This window comes from Cyanistes caeruleus, chromosome 3, assembly GCF_971803275.1.
Source record: "Cyanistes caeruleus chromosome 3, bCyaCae1.hap1.1, whole genome shotgun sequence".
Taxonomy (NCBI): domain Eukaryota; kingdom Metazoa; phylum Chordata; class Aves; order Passeriformes; family Paridae; genus Cyanistes; species Cyanistes caeruleus.
This window is the reverse complement of record NC_141703.1, coordinates 33,334,847-33,353,869: the sequence shown is the minus strand read 5'-3', so window position 1 is coordinate 33,353,869 and position 19,023 is coordinate 33,334,847. Positions and strand designations below refer to the sequence as shown.

The following is a 19,023-nucleotide window of genomic DNA, read 5'->3' as shown; positions in this document are numbered from 1 at the left end:
AATTTTGCAGAAAGAAGTGCAACCCGCCAGCTGATTCCCGGCAGGGCATGAGCGGTGCACTGCTCGACTCAATGTCCCATCTGTTCAGCTGGAGGAAGAGTTGCCATGGTGGCAGTAGCTAGCTGAGAGACGGGTGGAGGCCAGGAAATAAGGTGGATGCACAGTAAGGCAAGGATTTAGAAATATAACACACCTTAAAAAAACCTCAACAAAGAAACAAATTTAAAAAAGTAGAAAGCAAACTTAAGGCATCCATGCAAAGCAAAAGGAAGATTTTAAATAGCAACAATCATAGAAAGCAGTACTGATGCAATTGAAGTCATCTGATCGCCATTTATTTCATAAGCAATGTGGTTTTCCGAAGTTTGAGAAGGGATCAAGAGTACCACTGAGAAATGCTTCAGTGGCACTGCACCAGCTGCATTAAAAAAAAGGTATTGAGCTTTTCAAAATTGATTTTTGAACATGTAATGCTACAGAGAGAGGAGTAGAAGAACTTTCTTCGCCTCTCCTTAATAAACGAAAAATCAAAACGGTTATTAGCTATATACTCTAAACAAGTGCCAAGAAAAATCCATATACATTCTTATTAGTCCTGCCACTCTATAATATTCAATGTTATGTTTGTTAGTTAAGGCTCAATAACAGTTCACAATTGATAGTGGTAAATAAACCCTATGTTTGAAATGGATTGAATGAGAAAATCAATAGAGAAAACAAGTAAAAACTAATTCTGCAGGAATATACAAGAACTCTATTTTTTTGCTTGTTTTTAAGCAGAAGATAGGCCCAAGCAGGTTACAGATAGCTGAACCTGAAATGTCTGCAGTACTCTAAGTGCCAGCTTGGCTATACCTGAAATGCAAGCAGCTTCATTGCTTAAACATAACCACATGCCATTAAAAAAAGCAACACGGCTGAATATCCCATTTGATAAGCACTCCACATTAGTTACTGTACAATGGGTCTCGAGATTATCCAAATACCACGGGATAAACAAGATCAACAGATAAGAGAAGCCTGCCCAAATGCTTTGAAGAGATTGAAATTGAATTGTTTGCAGCACAAGTGTTTAATTTAGTGGAAAATTTCAGCAGTCTTTGTATTTAAGAGAGTGAGTTTACTGAATCTAAATGCAGTGATCACTCAAAGTTTAAATCAATCCCTTCAACCTGTTAAAAAAAAAGATACTGTCCACACTCCTGAAAGCAGACAAAGGAAGCGATGCTTCCAGTTTTCAAGAAAGCAGATACAGAACTTCTGAGTTAGGTATTTAACCTGGGGGAAGACAGAAAGACACAGGACAAAGGTCATTTGCATCCCACTTAAGCAACATAAAAAATTCCATTAAATAACAAATAATTTCCCATTAAGTCACCTTCTCACAGCTCAGACAACATAGGGGAGACAAGGCAGCCATGCTATATGTGCAGGCCAGTGTCCAAGAAAAGAGTGATATCAAAAATTAAATACCTGAAACACTACAGGACTTTCCTTCCAGTGAGAAATATAAGGTAGCTTGTACAGAGGAAGAAACGTCCATGAAGCTCTTGGACAAAAGCTATTTGACATGTAGAAGGCACTTGGGTGAGAAGGACTTGCCTTTTTAGATGTTTTGGGGGGGACCAGGCTTGAAGTTTGCTGCAGGGTACTGCAGGCAGGTCTAGAAGACTACTTTCATATTGCCAATATGCAAAATTGAAAGGCATGGATTTTAATCAAGAGCAAATAAAGTTGTACTGCCTGTTTGAGAGCTTGCACTCCAGGCCAAACCCAGCCCCTTGGAGTATGCAAATCCTCCTAAAAAATGCAGGCTCTGCCCATGACAACTTATCTGCTGGAAGGCTTCATCTCCAAACAACCTAGCTTAAAAGAAGACCATCAGGTATGTTATAAGACCTTGGAAGACAACAAGAAGAAGGGTCAAGGTGAGCTGTATTCCCCACTTCATTTTCTTAGCAAGTATTTCTATTTCTTAGCAAGAAATAGAAATGCTTGCTACTTGGGTTTTATGTTCAGATGAAATTTTGAGCAATTGTTAAAAGGCACTGAAAGCTAACAGCAGGTGATCCCCATCTCTTAGAGTATATATATATATATATATATACACACTATATATATTGTTGCATATAAACATGCAGCAATAAAACTTTTTCACTCTGTCCTAAGGACAGCTTTCTGCAGAGCATAACATGAGCATTCAATTGGAGTAGGATCAAACATGAGGTTGAGAGAGACAACTACAGGACAGAACACCCAGGAAGCCTGGAGTTCTGCCTGGGCAACTGAGAAACAAGAGCAGAGATGCCTATACTTCAAAGTCAGCCTATATAAAAATGGCAAGTGTAACAAAAACTTTAGCCCAGAAAGCACACCTCTGCCAACAACTCCATGAGAGTAGAAAAACAAACACACACACTAAACGAAAGTAACAAGCTGTTATTTGAGATCTCGTTTTGTAGCAGCTCAAGCAAGAGATTTACACCTCCATGATAGCAGACAAAAAGAGAACAAGTAGTCACCGAGGGCAAAAATCCCTAAATAATAATAGTACCATATTCCTGCCTGATTTTTTCAGCAATATTAACCACATCAACAGTGTATAAAAATCCACAGAGTTACAATAAGTTACAGGTGTGCTGTGTTTGGTAAGTCAGGTTATTTAAGTGTTAACAGCCTACAGGTTCACCCTATGTCTCCACACAATGCAGGAGGACCCAGAGCCTCAGCACCATTCAGCAGAGACCACCTCTACACTGGACTTCACTTTTCTTTTTAACAGAGAACTCCTTTCCTGTACCCTTGTGTACACTGGGACTGCCATACAACTTCCACCTCACTTCCACCGCGAAGCATGAAGTCTCATCAGAAAGGCTCCCTGATAATGATGCTTCCATTCCCTAGACACTAGAGAGGGATCCCAAAGTAACATTCATTCAGTGGGAAAGCTCCTACCTCACTTCACCTGCCTGTGAAAAACGGAGAAGAATCAGCAGCTCCTCAATTCAGAAAAACAGGGGATACCCCCTTCTCCCTGCACCCCCCATGAAAACTGATAACCTTTCTCACCTTCAGTCCAAAATCCCCAAAGCAGACTGGCATCCTTCTGTTTGTCAGGCATCTTGCAAATGGGCATGCTGAACTTCTTGACTGAATAGACTTAAATTCTAACATTTACACTTTCTAGCAGCTCCAATGTACTAGCTAAGGGAGTGTAAAGCAACTCAACACTGAAACGTTATAGCAGAGCGAAAGAAATGTGGCTCCACCTCCCTACCCCCCCACCCCCCAATGCCTGGAGAAAATCCTTGGTTCTCAGGCACTAGACCACAATTCTCACTACCTTAGAAAGTAAGTAGGGGTGCTTTGGCTATGGACTTGAAGAGTACAGGCATTGTAGGCAAGCACAGATTACTTCAAAAATTATCATTAAAAATACAAACATAATATACTTAGTGTGTTTTTACCCATTTTTTTTCTTTTTTTTTATCCACAGAGGGACTAACATCTTATTAATCACTTGTATGACAACATATACAAATCCTAAAGATGCCCACCCTTCAGGGATTTTCCAACTGAAAACTGAAAAACAGAAGCAGCAGTAAGAAATCATCATGTCACAAGGAAAAAGATGTTAAACTCTCCAAGCAATTACTGCAATGAAATATTTGCTGGCATAATTTTTAATATGGATTACCAGAGTTATTCCTAAACTTGAACCATATTCTGCACCTGTTGCACATCTGCCTTGCCAAGCCATGGCTGCACTTTTATGCCAAATCTGCTTGAAGCAGTTTAAGTCATGAACTGCAACTTTAAAAAAGAAAAACCAGCCTCACTGCTTGCTGTCACCTTAACAACTGAATGCAGGTCAAGATGCCCTGAACCTTTTTGTGTGTTTAAGCAGAAAACAACCCTAGGAAAACCTCAGCCACAGACAGCAACATTACATTGCCAGCTTTCCCTGGCTTCCAGAAGGCTGCTGTACATATTGGGAATTTTGCCCTGGAGACAGAACCCATGCTTGTATCCAACACATCACTGCACTTCCAAGGAAAGCCAGGAAAAAGCCACCCTGCACTCACCGGGCTGAAATTAAAACATGGATCCCAAGCTAAGAAAAATCAATACCTCAGCCAGCACGTGCAAGAATCTTAGGACAGTAACACTTGTATTTCCAAAAATCTAAGAGATACGTTGTGAAATTAATGATTTCTACGTTATGTTTGCTCCTTTTCGCTAATTCACAAACAATGCATATATTACTAAGACACATATTGCATGTGTACAATTGTGTGTGTAATAACACACACATTGCTAAAGCGAACAAAAAGCAGCTACTTGCCTCTACCACCATTCTCTCCTGGACCTGAGGAAAATCAGTGTTGCACTGACTTAAGGCACTTCCCACTTTTGAAAAGCTAGTTACCATGGATTACTCAAAAAAATCACTCAAGCAGCTCATGTAAGTAGCTGACAGGTAACAAAATTTCAGAGCCTTATCCAAAACAAAAACCCATTTCAAATACCCACAGAAACAAGAAAAACAAATTTTTTTTTTCATTTTCAATTTGCATCAGAGTAAACAACTAAATTTACCAAATAAACTATTACATTTAGCCTCTTTTTTCTAATGCATTCCTCTGGATAGTTCATCAGTAACAGCAGACACAAGGATGAGATATCACAGAGTCTGAATTTGTGCAGTATATTAGGCAAGACATCAGTGACAAGCGCACAAAATGAATCCTTAAAGCCAGCCAAGATTTCTGAGTAAAACAGTATCTCCAAGGAATAGCAGCGCTTCCTGGCTTCAGTTTGTTGCAGACAAAGGTTAAACACATCCATACACTACTCAGTACCTGTTAGGACCTACAGAGATGGGAAACACAGAACCAGAAAATTCAAGAAACTGTTAAGCAAATATATCTCAGACCTGTGAGATTTTACTTCTTCACATCTTAAAATAGCATGACAAAAATGGAATTGGCCACAACACTATGGAAATTTTCAAGTGGGACAAAAAGTAACCTACTTTACTTTATTAAAAAGAAGAACAGCATCTATGTATGAAAACCAAATGACAGACTACATGCAAATTTCAGATTAAAATTCTGTACTTATATTTTTACAATATGGCCTGCTTTAAAAAAAAAAAAAAAAAAGGCAGAGGCAGTAGGTAGCAATTTCCAAGTCTCCAAAATGTGGTTTATGTAACTGTTAAATTTAGATTAGGATGCAAATTATCTTGAAAGGTCTCCAGGAAATGTAGTACAGTAAAACCATTTAAATAGGTCAGATTTCATAGTCAACTGCCAGGGAAATTACAAAATATGAATAGAGTTAATACAACCTTTCAAATAACTAGAGGAAGAGAAATCACTCGTGTTTGGGTTTATTATTATTATTTTTTAATATCCTATCTAATCTCACAAAAAGGCTATATAAAACGGAAAAAATACTCACTTAAAAACCTGGTGTAGCAATATTTGCTACACTGAAAAGGTTTGAAAGGTTAAACAATTCACAGAAGGGAATGTTCAGCAAACAAAGTCACAGCCTTAACAATCCTGTGATTGCTTTTTTATTTCACTCTAACCAGAAAACTCTTAAAAATTTGTAGTACACTCCTAGTCTACTCAAGAAGACCCTAATAGAGTGACCACATCTATCTTAGTCTCCCCTAACTCTCAAAATAAAACAACAAATTATTTTGTGAAGATTATTCTGGGCCCACCACAAGATATAATTTTTCTTGCTACTATTTTACACTAAGCCTTGATTAACATAATAATCTGTAATTCAACAAAGGAGGAATGCACCAGTTTTTAGAAGCAGCAGTACCAGCAGCCGCCAATTCCTTTGTTGTCAGGCAATAAATAACTGTAGCAAGCAAGGAAGTGCACATTACAGGAACCTGGCGAGTAACATGGGTCTATATGAAGTAGTAACAAGACAGTCTCAAACTGTCTTTCTTGTATGTTACCTCTTTATATAAAGCAATTTGGCAGCTGCCTCAAAGGTATTGTAGGTTTAAAAATGAGAAGAAAAAAAGAAGTCCAAATTATCATATTTCAACACGACTTATCCCCTGAAATTGCTAAATTCTGGACTGAAGTCATTGGATAGATCATAAAACTAGGATGAAGAAACCCCAAATATAATCACACACACACACATTCACATTGTGGCTTATGGGCCAAAAGGGAACCCTGACATCATTTCATGTGCCCTTTCTACCGTGATGATCCATCATCCAGTCTAGTGCAAAGTACTTAATGACCATCACTCTGCCTTTCAAGTATAAAAAGAGGGTAATTGATGCAACTAAATATTAATAACGTGCTTTGACGTCACAATAAAATACAGCACACCCCAAGTACATTTCCTGCCTTGAAAACAGAAGTAATTTCTGGTACCATATCCATGCATTGACCCACTGCAAGGGCAGGGGAGCAGATTTACACCAGAGGCCTTTGAAATTGCCTGACACCTAGCAGCTTGTTAAAAACCAGAAATCCTCAGAAGAGCAAATCACCAGCAACATGTGCAATGCCACCGTTACCTCAGCAGAAACTCTTCAAGAGGCTACAAAGAAATTAAACTGCAATGTCTTCCCAGTGCTTTCCTGACATGCAGCAGCGACTGAGCACCCTTATTTTCATCTTTGAGGCAAGCTACTCATGTTGGCCTGTACACAGAACATCCAGGTGGGCCAGGCTGACATGGAAATATTTCTGCTCATTAAACACACAGTTTTAGCATTAGCGTCCTGAAGACGATACTGACCTCAGTAGAGTCAATTAAAATAAAAATAAACATCAGATTGTCATTAATTCAAGCACATACACCACTGGTTCTGAGCTACTCTCTGCTTCAGTCCTCATTATCAATTTTCTACTCCTGAAGACAACACTGGTTTTATACCAGCTGTTCATTAACAGGACTATCATTTTCCCAAAACAGCAGCAGAGACACACAAAATTATTTCCTTCAAAACACCATATTGCATTTGAATGCAAGTCTGCTTTTAAAATAAAATAAAGAAACAAATCACTTCCTTCCCTAGAACCACAACCAGTCTGGTGCTGCCTGGCATCACCATGCTTACACGCCTGAAGTGTGTCTGCCTGGCTGCAGCCCAGTGAACACTCCTCACACCCACCTCCCAGCTCCTCTCACCCTCCTCCTGGCATCACTCCCAGACAAGGGAAAAGCCTAAAATGAGGGTACATCCCTCAGGAAAGGGAGTCACGACCAGCAGGTGCCTGCCCACCCCAGCCAGATCCATCCTGTTGCTGTAGGCCCCTCCCTGGGGGAGCAAGGAAGTCCCCAGCATGATGAAATGAGGAACAAGTTCCCAATGGGAAAGTCACAATGATATTGAATACACAAGCATCACCACAAGCTGAGGTGGCCAGCAAGATATTGTCAAGAGGGATGCCACTACAGTTCTCACTTCCTCTGCTCAGCATCACATAAACTGTCTCTTGTCAGGCTGCTGGAAACAACACAGCAGCTAATTGATCCCTGAAGGAAATTCCCAGGAGGCAGGGGCCAGCTCACACACGGCCCTCTAACTGCACCTGCACCAAGTGCCATGGAAAAGCACCTACCCCAGTTACTGATGCTCAGGAAGCTCATCCGCTTGGAAGAGCCCTCAGCTGGGGAGGCACAGTTATTGATCGTGTTCTGTCTGTTTTACAGGGCTTTCTCAGAAGAAAACTCATACTTGACTGAACACTAAGACATTCAAGAACCAAGAGACAAAAGAAGAAAAGAAAACCCCACTAAGCCCATTTACTAAACAAAGCTAAGGACAGTGTCTGTTTTGAAAAAAGACTGATGTGGATGCACAGCAACTAAAAATGGACCGGAACAGGTCATCACACCCTATGCTAAGCCAGGCAAACAAGGGGCTAGCTGCCAAGGGGGCTCAACACCCAAAGACAGCAACGTGCCCTGTATCTGCAAGGAAACTGCAGGCACAGGCATGCCAAGCACTGGCAAGAAACAGGAGCAGCACACACTTCACCAATATGACTGAGCACAAAAACCTCTGAGCGCTTAGCTGGGCTTTCTATTTTAAGAACTGGTATGATTCACATTACCTTGGCTCTAAGTGTTTTTCAGTCCTCACCATATCTACCCTAATGATAAGCTCATATTAAGCAAGCACTGAAAGCCCTGACATTTCAGAGCTGCAGCACAGAGCAGTCATACATCATGCTGGAGCCTCCGGCATCAGCAGGCAGCTGCATCCAGGTCTCCCAAGCGCATATTCGGTGACCTTGCCACTCACTGCCCTTCCTGCTGATGCACATGTGGAAACAAACAGAAGAAAAATCCGAAAAATCCCTGTTATACACTAAGTATTGTTCTGCTATTGCACAGTGATGAAACTGCAGGGAGAGGGGAGATGGGGCCAAAAACAAACCCACAGAAGTGTGACTACTTAATTGAAAATTAAGCAATAACCAGTATTAGACTAGCTCAAGTGGAGCCCCACTTTGCCCCATCTGCCTGACGCTGCCAACATTTGCCCACTTCTATCTTTTTCTGTTCTTCAGCTGTACTAATACATGCTTTCACGAGAAAATACAGGTGCAGGAACTAGGATCACAAGCAGAAAATATTATCAAAGAAGGAAGGATCTAGAATTGTATGTGCTATTTGGGATTATGAAAAACTCTCCTATTAATAGCCCAGGCAAAAGTTCTTATATCCTACAAAACACCTGCTTAAAAAATAATTCAATTTTTTTGTACTTTCTAATAAACATATTAAAGTAGGTTTCACTTTTCTTGCTTTGTTCTTTTCAAATTTCAAATAAAATAATCCAACAACATCAGCCTGCATTAAATATTTTATCTGTTTTGACTCAGTTTTTTTTTTTTTTACTTACAATGCTGTGAAGAGGCTAACCACTTCACTGCAAAATTTTGCATCACCAATAAAACCTGAAGGACTGTAAAAGGCAGAAAATATCAATATGCATCTTTATACCCTACTCAAAGAAAGTAAGAACACAAATATTTTCCTGCAGGAAACATTAGGTTGATAATTTCTTTCCTTATCTGACAAGAAATGGCTGTCATTTACAAGTTGAAATAAACAATCTGGATGCTAAAGTTTTCCTCAAGTAAAAAGAATGCACGGAGGGGATCATTGGACAGGAACAATTAAAAGGAATGTACTGTCACAGCCAAAACTCTAAATAGTATTTGGAATTTTTCAAATCACTGGTTGAATACTAACATTCTACTACATTTTCTAGCATTTCACATAACATGTATATATGCAATTGCCTTATTATTTTGGTTCTCCATGTCAAAACATCACAGCATGAGAAAACATTTACGATAACGTTTCTTAAAATACTTTTTAGTTTAAAAATGTTTTGAACAGACAAAAAAATCTGTCTTAATAACTAATGATTTAAAATTAATTTTAATATCCAGTCAATTAAATTAATGTTACATACTACAATCTGTAATATACAAAACATCAAAGGACACAGAAGGTCTTTTAGTCAAAGAGATTTAAAATAGATTTAAAAAAATAAACACCATTCCAGGTTTCTCCGTATCACCAAGATGAGGTGGGGAAAAAACATTATGAAAGAGATACTACGGTCAACTGATGCTTGTCCATTTTTATGTGCAAAGTAAAGGTAAAAATAAAGCATTTTTCCCTGTCATAACATGAGCTGCAGTGATGAATAAATAAATAAATAAATAAAGTGCCAGTCCACTGGGGCTGATGCTACCCTGAAAAGAGGAAAAGATGATTCTATTCGCCCAAGGTTTCAAAAATGTCACATCTTGTTTGGGAAAGCAGTCAAGGGATGCATCCTGAAAACTACATAAGGTTCAATTTCTCGTCAAATGGCCATGCTGAAGCCGAAGTACTTTCATATTTTTTAATGAGGGGACACACTGATTAGGACTGACCATTAACAGTCCTCTAAATTCCTCCTCTTCTGTCCTGCAGAAATAAACAAGATTTAAACGAGTAAGACTAGGCCATCACTATTCTACTGTTCCTAGCAGGAAACATGTCCTTTTCAAGCTGTGCTGAAGCTGAGCTGATGCAGGTGGCTTTTATGGCACAGGACAAAAGGTGCCAACCCACAGGGTGGATCACAAAGAACACAGGGACTCGAACAGCTTGACTCTGAAAGTAGAGGAGAGCACTCTCCATCCCCTGAGGGTAAGGAACTATCACAGCTGACCTTCCAAAGCTGCCAAGGGGTGAAGTAATGAGTCTGCCTCCAAAGCAGATCTCTTGTCCACTCTGCACTCCTGTACTGGCAAGAATGGAAATGCCTACAAGCCATGGAAGTAGGAAGGTGTTTCACCACATGTTTATTTAGATGGTAAGAGCTACAAGATGCTGCAGCTGCTGCAATTGAATCCCATGCTGTCAAGAGCAGTACTAACATCTCTGCTGAGAAAGAGAAAAGACGTCCCAACTGAAAGTACAACTATGAAACTGAAAAAAGCAAACAAAACCACCTTTATAGCAGCATCACTCTTAAGACTCCATGATGCAATGCAAAACCTGCAGCTGATACGTTTTGTACATGCAACTCCACCTGGTCAGGGGTCAGGCCTGTAAAGAAGCTGCCTTCTCTGCAGGCTCTTACCTCACCCAGCTGCACAACATGGGGCAGACTGCAGCTGTACCAGTTACCAGGGGCTCTGCAAAGGAGAGAAGGCACAATCAAGCCTGCACTTGGACTGGGGCAGAATAAAGCAACCCCAGACTCCAGCTATCCACTTCCCCAGCTCCCCAACACCAAAAGTGACTGGCTGTTCACACAGAAACTGTGATCTGGGAGCAGATCACAAATCAGGCATGTGCAGCTGCTCCCTCAGACATCTCTGCCAGTAAGGCAGAGAGCTGCTGGCCTACTCCAACATTGGCTAAGGTTTCCAGTTAATACATACACAGCCACACCATAGCACCTGTGAGACACTTCTAGGTCTGAAGAAGATGAAAACACACACATTAACTGAATGTCTTTAAAAATACCATATTTGGACATTCCCAAATTGCCTGTAGCCAGCTACTGTAGGAGGAGAACAGCACATTGATGCAAGAGAGATATCCTTCTGGGAAGGCCCAAGAGCAGCAGCTACAAGCACCAACACAAGTCTGTCTGGTTTCATTTGCTACACCCACTCAGTGACACAGAGAAAGCTTTATGGATGAGCCACATTAGTGGAACACTCATTCATGCTAAGTGCAAGGCAGTATCTTCTAGCTCCCTCGACAGCATTGGAGAAGTATTTGCAGAATGTGAACCCCCAACTACAGCCATAAGGAAAGTTTGCCATGGCTTTAGTGTAAGAGATGAAACAGACTGAGACTGTGAAAGGAGGATGCAGAACAGGGGAGATCTGTTTTAAGTGGCAAAGAGAAGCAACAGAATGAAGAGACTATTCATAGATTCTCATGGCCCAGGAGACAAGGAAAACAAAGTTACAGAAAAAACTTCAAGGGAAAGTAATTAAGTGAAGAAAAAAAGTCATTAGTACAAAATGACTTTGAGAAACTCCATGCTATGGCATATTGCAGAGGCTGAAAAGCAAACAGATTGAAGAAAATTAGGTAAAATGGAGAACAAGGATTATTAAACACAATGTCATGTCAATCTGCTGGAAAGCTCAAATTCAAAATTTTACAACAGAGTCGACAGAACTTTATAATGCTTTCTTTCCCTAGGTGTCCATGGCTGACCATTATCAGAGGCAGTAACTGGCCTAATTGGATTGGGTAAATCATCTGAAACCACACATACTCATAACCCATTAATTCCCCTCTGTACTATGGATTTCACTGTTTTTTAATTCACCACTTCCTAACCTGACCTCTGTGGACTACAGATAGATGAGTATCCGTAGGGCTGTGATAAACACTGAAATAACTATGTCTATCAGATAAAGATTTTGGTTATGATAAGCACAACTAGCAGAGATTCTGACACTTGACATACTATTTCCCTTGAAGTTTGTTAAGTGCTGTTCACTGAACTATTCTGGTCAAAATTATTAAGTAAAAGATTAAAGCATTCCCAGTGTACTTCAGTTGTTGATTTTTAGTTTTCCTTTTTTAAGGAGAAATCAAATAATCAGCTGTACAAATACAGCCTACATCCATCTTAGGGCCCTGCCCACCTGAGATTTTCTTTTGGGTTCTCTTCTATTCTGCAGAGATTCAATCCCTTTAATAACTAGACTTCCATGTCTCAAGTTTAAGAATCCACTACACTTACATTTTCTTTACTTTACTTTCCTAATATGGATAACTAACAGTGTTCTCATGTGATTCTTACAGGTTTATTATCTCAAGCCTTTCCAAGATACACATCTTAAGTTATTCTGTCTCTCTCCTCCCTCATAAGGAAATAACCCAAAACCTCCAGCCAGCACTGTATTGCTGCACTTTTGAATTCTGCAAGCTAAAAGCTCAAAAACCTACTTAAACTACTTAGAAAAATGTAACCATGCTTAAACTTTTGCTTGTAAAGCCCAAACATGATAGTGATCCATCTCATCTGAGCCATTCATTTCCTTGGTGAAATCTGTCTGAGGTCATCTTTTCCAGCTGCAATGGCAAAGCACAATGCATCGTAGCCCTGTTAACAGTACAGAATCAGGTGGGAGGAGAGGCTGATGCTGGTTTTGTGTAGAAAAGAATTGCTAAGCCCTGACCCCTGGAAGACAAAGCGATGGTGCAAGAGTAGTCAAGGCCAAAGCTCTATTTGCAGAAAATCAATGGGTTATGCACAATAGCAGCTGCACTCAGATGTTCACAGCTCAGCTGGAGTCTGTAGATCTGGTCTCTAAATTCAGAGTATTTGACGTTAAAAACGAGAAGAAAAAAACCCAAAAACAGTCCTCCCCTCCCCCCCTTTTTTAAAATTTAAACAGTCAAAACAGAAGCAAGCTCTGAACTAAAATTCTTGAAATTGAGATGAGTGAATCCCTTCTCTTTGCCGCTCCTTATGATGCTTGGTAGCCAGCCAAATGGCTCAGCTTAGCTTCACTTTCCACATCAGTCCAAAAGTTGAATAAGTAATAAAACTTGCATGAGGAGAGGGCTTTATAATCACATTAGAGACATGCAAGGGAGACCGGTTACCTCGGTTCACCGGACAGCTTGAACAAGGCTTCATAATGAGGGACAGGTGTTGGCACCAATTAGGAACATTCAGCTCACCGCTGACATTGGCCCCTCAAAGCACTGACTGCACTTTAATCCTCTAACCCACATAAAAGAAAAGCAGAGTGGGCAGGAAAAAAAAATCTAAAAATGCCTCTGCAGAGGACTGAAATATTTTTTGCTTACTTAAGGGAATAAAATAGAAGTGTCACAAAACTGCAGAAAGTTCACTATGAAGTATCTTGAGTATATCAAGAATCTAAATCTTCTGCATAAGCACAGTATTTAATTTTAGGAAGGGTATCACCACGTATAGTATGCATTCATCACAACTATCAAAATCTATATCCAGAAAAGAAGCACAGAATAAAAAGGAGTAGAAGCAGTGTGTAAATATTGAGGTAAGATAAAATTATTCCATCTATGCCTATCAGCATTTCAAGCGTTATGGGATACATAAGCTGGATTTTAACTGAGATTATTAAGGAGTCCTGCAGGCTGAAATGTTACTGTTAACAGCTTCTTTTATGACTTCCTCCCCTTTAAAAGACTTTATATTCCTTTAAAATTCAGAAAGCTTTCATTTAAAAGGTGATATCTGAAAGTTGAAGGTATATAGATTCAATTTACACATTGTAAACACCAACACACACATTTATTTATTTATTTTTAAGTATCATTTCCTCCTTCACTTACATGCCAGGTCATGAGGTAGATGTTTTCGCTTCAGCTGATGGCATCACAAGCTCCTAAAAAAATGAAAGGAGTGCTTTTAGGTAGTAGGAGTGACATCAGGCATTTAATGTTTGAGCTACAATTTAATTTTTGGCAAGTAAGTGAAGGTTGTATTAAATTTTTATTGCAACTTTCCCAAGCAAACGATATGCCCAGAATATAAACCCTTAAATTCCACAATTCTCATTTGATATGTGGAAAAATGAAATATATCAGCTACATGTGCACATACTATGATAGAAATGCAGTAAGTACTACAGCTAAAAAGAAATTTATAAGAATATTCTCAAAGTTGATTTTGCCATCCTCTTAACATGAATGGGAACCAACTTTACCAATACCAACCAAATGAAATTTTAATTAGTATTTTCTCTATACTGTTTTGGGAATAAAAACACTTCAACAAACACATTCAGATAGATGCACGCTTATTCAGCTGGCTTAAGGTGTTGATTTCTCCTTATACACCAATGCTTTCTTCATTCAAGAGGGTCTTCTATGAACCATGCATGCTTAGAAATTCATAGGAGGGCAAACAAAATAAGCATAGAGGGAAAGCTCCATGTGGCTCCTGATTTAATTCCTCATGACATTCCTCCAGACCTCTCCTTGACAATCCCAAATAATTTAGCTTCCCTGGCAGGGATTTTGCTTACTCACCCTTTTTAATCCAGTCCTGAGCCTTGAGCAATATTCAATATGGGAATAGAAGGAATTTTCCCCTCCACCAACTGCCCACATTCCCCTCCTGCAGGATCATGCACATGTAAGTTTTGTGCCCTATTGTAATGCACATGGCAAAGGCATTAAGGCCGTCACACCCAACAGATGAGTTGCAGCACTCCTCAGAGATGTCAGCAGCCTGACCAGGGGCTGTCCTGGTGAGGCTTCTCCCATGCCTCGGAGCAAAAAGTTAACAAAAACAGGACAGCTAGGAGCTGTGGAAGAAAGCATTAGAGAGCAAAAATGCAAGTAAAAACCAAGGAAGCGATAACTACATACCTTGCCAGAACAAAAAGAATTTATTAAGGGGATATAACAATGTTTTTCTAACTGAAATAAGGCAGTTTCTGGCCGAAGTGTCAGCACCATACTCTAACATCTGCACTCCTCCACCCATCTGGAGTACAAGAAAAAGATACAACCACCCATCCACTGAGGAGTGGCACAGATCCCATTACTTATTACAACTATTGTTGCTCAACTTAGGCTGTGGCATCAAAGGAAAACATTTCCTTACAATCTATGGAGGGGGTGGGGAAGAGAAGGGGAACACATAATATATTACAGCTCCTGTATGCTGACCATGCAAAATTTTGAAGTTTTGACTCTACTAATTCTCTTTGATTTAAAGGTTCACTTTTTGGGGTTTTTTTTGTGTTTGTGTGTTTGGTGTTTTGTTTCTTTGGAGGAGGCAGCAGAGGAGCTTGGTCGGTTTGGGGTTTTTTGGGTTTTTTTTAATCTTCCTAAGTTCCTCTTCCCATCTTCCTGACATTCTCTGGCTACCCCACATTAAGCAATTAACTTTGAGCAACACAAGAAGATCTGTAGATCAAAGCAGTACTAGAGCCAAGGTTGTTGAAACATGAATCACACTATGTGGGTTGGGTTTTTAACTTGAGATAAGCAGACACACTCTGCCGCCACCGCCACCACACACACGCCCCAAAGCAATCCACAGGGTCCGTGCAGGAGCCTCCCGACTCATCCAGAGGGAGCCGGCTCAGGGGCAGCAGAAACACCTGGCGCTCAGGGAGCGGGGGTGGCCAGGGGCGCTCGATTTAACAGCCCACACTGCTGCTCTGTCTCTAGTCTCCAGCTATGAAATGCCAAGAGCCTCGCCCACAAAATGCACTGGAGGAGGGAGGACAAGTGAAGAAAATAAGTAAATGATTAATAAATGGCTAATTTTTCCAAACATGACTTTGAATGAATTTTTTTTATGACATATTTCATTATGGGATAATTCTTTAATGTCCCGATTGAACCCATTTAATATAAGTTTTCCATAGAAACACAAGCAAAGCCCTGGTTGTGGCAGCTCAAATGGCATCATTAAAATGCAACACAGCCTACAACTTTTAAGTGTGAACAAAACCACAGCTTTTGCCTCCCAGCTGAACCACAAAACTAATATATTTTTGAACTCTTCATTAAAAACACATTTATTTGCTCAATCAAATGCCAAGATGAACTCTGAAATACTGGAAGGTTCAACTAAATTTTTTTTTCTTTCTGTAATCCTTTCAGCATACAGTCATAATCTTCAGTCCCAACTTTACTTATTCCACAACCATGAACAAATATATAAACTGGGATGAAAAATACAGTTGCCCACACCAAATACTATTTTCTGTTTACCTCCTTCTTGTTTTAAAAGCTTCAAAAGCTGTCTTAACATATTGATTGAGAAACACTAAATTAAATCACCTCAAATTAATCATCGAGGAATTCTTTCCCAATAGAGTAAAAAAAAAAAAATAAAAAAAAATGGGAGAATACCAACCTTCCCGTGAACAGCAAGTTCAGGAGCAGGGTAAAGAATGCACAGAAAATGCTCACCCTCCCCTCCACACAGACTGCCAACTCCTACTCTCCAGGTGCCTTTGAAAAAGTAATGGGCCAGCAACAGAAACTGTGGCATGAAGAAACAGAAAAAAAAATAAAGGAACTAAAAGACAGTGTAGACACAAAAAAACAAACCTAGAAATGCACAGTAGCTTTTCATAAATACTGCCTGAAAACTAAGCATTACCAGGGAAAAAAGCCTCAGCAAGATTTATTCCTTAAAATACAACTTATAACAACAGAAGGCCACTTGGAACACAGATCTATTTTTGTAGTTATCACTACTGTTACACTATCACTCTCTCTGTATTTTACCACAGTGCTTACCAACAGCCAAGCCACCAAAACAAGAATTGGACTGGTTGAAAATAGTGCTTTGTGCTTTTCTCATCAACCAGCCCACACACTGCACTGCCATTTGCAAAAACAGAGATGGTCGCAGAAAAAATATCTGCCAGGGTCTCGAAAAAGGACAGCCAGGTAGGACTGAGAACTCAGACTCTGCATAACAGAGGCTCCTCAGCATCTCCAGTGGAGCCCCTTCCACACTGTGTGACCCTTACTGCCAGCAAGTTTGTCCCAGCATTTTAAGAACACCTTTCTGCATGCTGCTCAAGGCTTTACCAGGTCTCTCCCAGCACTGGACCCTGATGATCCTATCTCTTATTGACACAGTTTGAACACCAACTTAACTCTCTTGTCAGTAGGTCCTTGTCTTCCCTCCAGACTAAACAAAATCCAGTTCTTTCACCCTCTGCTTACAGGATATGTCTTCTACATTTCTGATTCCTCTAATTGCTGCAGTCCCCTACCCTTTCCAGGGCTGGCACACGAAACCAGTATGAAGTTGTGATGTCCTGGCCAAGTCTCCCATCTGAATCCTTCCCTACACAGAAAAAGCTGCTCTCTTTTTACAGAAAAATATCCTTTACTGTCAGATGAGTTGCAGATAATAATCCTACACATAAACTTCAGTGCACTTGCTTTTTCAACAGCATGACTGTTGTCTCAAGTCCTGGCTGTGAGCAGTTATTGCTGCTGGGGCCCATTGCTCTCAGCATGCAGGCATGACCTTTATGCCACAGAGCTGCCCCTCCATGCCCTGCTCAGCCACATCCAACCCCGCCTTCCAAACTCCTTCTCCAATCTGTCAAAGTAACTGAGTTCAAAGCTTCTTCTCAAGCAGACATGCAGCTCCACCCACCTGGATTCAGGTATTGAATGAACAGAGTCCTCATTCCTTCACCCACATCATTAATTGCAAATATTAATTCACCTGTCTTGTTTGAAACTAATTAATAATTATCCCCTCCGTTTTCTCGGCAGCTACAAACACTCCTCTGAGCATTTCAGCTAATCCATGCTTCCTTACCTAGCTTCTGATAATATGGATTGCTTGATAACTTGCATCATCTACTCTGCGATTCCTACCTCAGAAAATACTTTCAAAACTGAATTAGAAAGCTGATCTTGTGCTGCTAAACCTCTCCTTCAAAAATAATCCCAGGCATAAAACACTGCTTAGGTGGGAAAGGTATTAGAAAATAATGGTATAATTTCCTGGTTTTCTTACAGACTATCTGTTTCAGATATCTAGCACATACAGACAGCACCCCATGGACTACCAGTAAACGTCACATAGACCTCTTACAAAAGGGAAGATCAAAAATTTAATACTACCAAGACAGCAAAAGAAATACAGCCAATAGTTTTGGAAATTATAAATACAGTATGAAGCAGAAAGGCAATGGTACTCTTTCCCTTATAGTTCTGAAAAAATCGTAACAGAACAAGTATCCAAATACAAAAACAATATCCATCATATTTAACTGAAGAGCTATTTCCAGGTAATATTTATCCTACAGTGATTAGAGGTAGAAAAGAAAAAAGCCAGCAAGCTTTAAGAAGTCTTGTGAAATCCCTACAAAGTCTTTGTAGCTAACAGTGTTGGATTTTTGCTTGTAATAAACTGATTTGTTGTTTATTCCTCTTCTTCACAAGCTTCTAAACAGTCCTGACTACAGTGAGTACTCTTCAGCTTCTTGATTTTGATCTCTCTTCAATATTGGCTTAGCCAACAAAGTAATTCAGTATAAATTCACAATTCAGTTGTAAAAATCTAAAGGCACTCTCACCTTAAGGTAGATCAGAGACACTGAAAGCATTTAGTAAAGCCTGCAACTCTCTAGCACCTTCACTTCTTTCCACTGTCACAAAACTACTTCATGACACCTTTAGGCAGCAACAAGCCTATTCTTAATAACAGACAGTGATTTAGTAATTCCCAGCAACCAATTAAAACTTGCTGGGAAAACAATTTCCCACAGTGGCTTACCCCACTTTCAGACAAACAATGCAGCAGGATGTCTAGAAGGATAGGTTTCATAAGGCAACTAACAAGTAACATCAAGAGATTTTATGAAATGCTCTGAAGTCCTGGGCCCCAGGCACTCAGATGGTGACCCAACACAACAGTTATTTAGCTTGTGTGTAGTGCCAACCATTCTGCAAAACACTCAAAACATCCTACTGATTACTTGAAAATAATTG

General features: G+C 39.9%; 1 protein-coding gene across 9 annotated transcripts in view; it reads right to left on the bottom strand.

The window, feature by feature from the left end:
- JADE3 (jade family PHD finger 3) overlaps positions 1 to 19,023 on the bottom strand; it is a 64,505-nt gene that overhangs the window by 32,783 nt on the left and 12,699 nt on the right. For 5 of the 9 annotated variants that reach the window (XM_086880664.1, XM_086880668.1, XM_086880662.1 and 2 more), the window contains exon 2: positions 13,867 to 13,919. The exons of the other annotated variants lie outside the window; for them this stretch is intronic. The gene's annotated coding sequence lies outside the window, so the exon portion shown is untranslated. The remainder of the gene's footprint in view (positions 1 to 13,866; positions 13,920 to 19,023) is intronic. 9 annotated transcript variants of the gene reach the window in all.